Source organism: Myotis brandtii, unplaced genomic scaffold (genome assembly GCF_000412655.1).
Source record: "Myotis brandtii unplaced genomic scaffold, ASM41265v1 scaffold940, whole genome shotgun sequence".
Classification (NCBI taxonomy): Eukaryota; Metazoa; Chordata; class Mammalia; order Chiroptera; family Vespertilionidae; genus Myotis; species Myotis brandtii.
Genome location: NW_005371877.1, coordinates 522,481 through 524,484, shown reverse-complemented (window position 1 = coordinate 524,484; position 2,004 = coordinate 522,481).

Sequence of the window (2,004 nt, the reverse complement as noted above, 5' to 3'; positions counted from 1 at the left end):
GCACCTCCCACAGCTAATTAGCTACCTAGGAAGGATCTAGGGAGCGTCATAAGGTCAAGCCTAATTATGCTCAGAGGACTGTGCCCTCTAAGCTGGGACTTGTTTGTGGCTTTGCCAACAGGTCAGTTTGAGGCTTAGCCCCATAGCCGCTCTCTACATAAATCAGTAAACCCCATCAGCGTTGTTGACTGTCTAGACCAGCGGTTCCCAACCTTGCAGCCAAAGTCACAGTCTTGCCCAGCGGTTCACTCTTTGGCAGGACAGATGCTGACCCTGAGCTGTCCTAGGAATGCGCCTTCCTGCCTCCGTGGACTCCATTATCCAACCAAAAGGTTGGTCATCAATGCATCCTTTGGATTGATTGATTTGTGTTTTTTAAATATATTTTTACTGACTTCAGAGAGGAAGGGAGAGGGGGAGAGAGAGAGAGAAACATCAATGATGAGAGAGAATCATTGATCTGCTGTCTCCTGAACACCCCACACTGGGGATCGAGCCCACAACCCTGGGCATGTGCCCAGGAATCGAACCTGGGACCCTTCACTCTATCCACTGAGCCACACCAGCTCGGGCCTTTGGGTTGGTATATGACCAAAAGGAGGACGTGTGGACAAAAAGGGGCCGCCTGTTAACCCTGACAAGCTCAGGGAAGGCCTGCGTGGCAGACTTATGAACTCAGAGACCTAACGTAACCACAGGATTGTGATTGCATACGAAGAAGCTAGAAGAAGCCCAGGACAAGCGGAATAGGGAAGCAGACAGATTTCAGCCCCCCAGCAAATCCCATCTCCCCAAACCAAGGACACTTACGAGCAAATGGCTTACACGTCCCCCCAACCAGAGGGTGAATGGCCAAACCACCTACTCGGGCAGACAGACAGCAGCAATCCAATGAAGTGCCCACGGACAGGCAAACTAAGACAGTAAAGCTCACGGTGGTGCATCAGCATCAAACTGATTATTATTCTGGCCCTAACCGGTTTGGCTCAGTGGATAGAGCGTCGGCCTGCGGACTGAAGGGTCCCAGGTTTGATTCCGGCCCAGAGCATGTACCTAGGTTGCGGGCACATCCTCAGTAAGGGGTGTGCAGGAGGCAGCTGATCAATGTTTCTCTCTCATCAATGTTTCTAACTCTCTATCCTTCTCCCTCCTCTCTGTAAAAAGTCAATAAAATATATGAAAAAAAAACTGATGAATATTCTCTGATCCTCCCCTAAGACTTCCCCTAACGCCTGTCGGAGCAGCAGCAGGAGCAGGGTGGCCTGCGGGCTGACGGCTCTGGGTGGCGGTGTGTCCAGTATCCCCCCAAACCCTCCCATCCGGCTGCGCCAGGGCAGGTCCTGCTCGAACCCTGCCCCCGGTGCCGACTGTGGGAACTTAGTCCAAGGTCCTCCTCTCTCCTCTGCTCGCTACTCACAGGTGTCGGGTCCGAGCCCTCTGCCTGGGGCTGGACCTCCCGGGACGCCGGGTCTCAGACGGAGAAGCCACAAGAGGCTGTGGGTGTATAAGGATGAGTCCTTATTGCAGGAGCCAGTGGCCAGATCGCCCTCAGACAGAACAGTCCCCACAGCCAAGTCCACGCAGGCAGGCAGCGGGCACCGGCTGGTGAGCATACCTCTTCCCCATGAAGCAGCATCCGTCCCTGCACCCACAGCTTCAGCTGAGCAGCCGCACGCTGCCTCCTAGACCCGTGGTCGGCAAAATCATGAGTCAACAGAGCCAAATATCAACAGTACGACGACTGAAATTTCTTTTGAGAGCCATATTTTTTAAACTTAAACTATACAGGTAGGTTATTAACTTAATTAGGGTGCTCCTAAGCTGGCCTTTGCTAAAAATGTCCTCAATCTGATGGAGGTACGTTCGCTGAGGTCGACCCCTTCCAACTCTCCCATCCACGCTCGTCTTGTACACTTGTTTCTCTATCTCCTTTCGTTCATCCTCTCTATATGTCCAAACCATCTCAGCATACCTTTCTCAATCCTCGACACTACATCTTCTTTC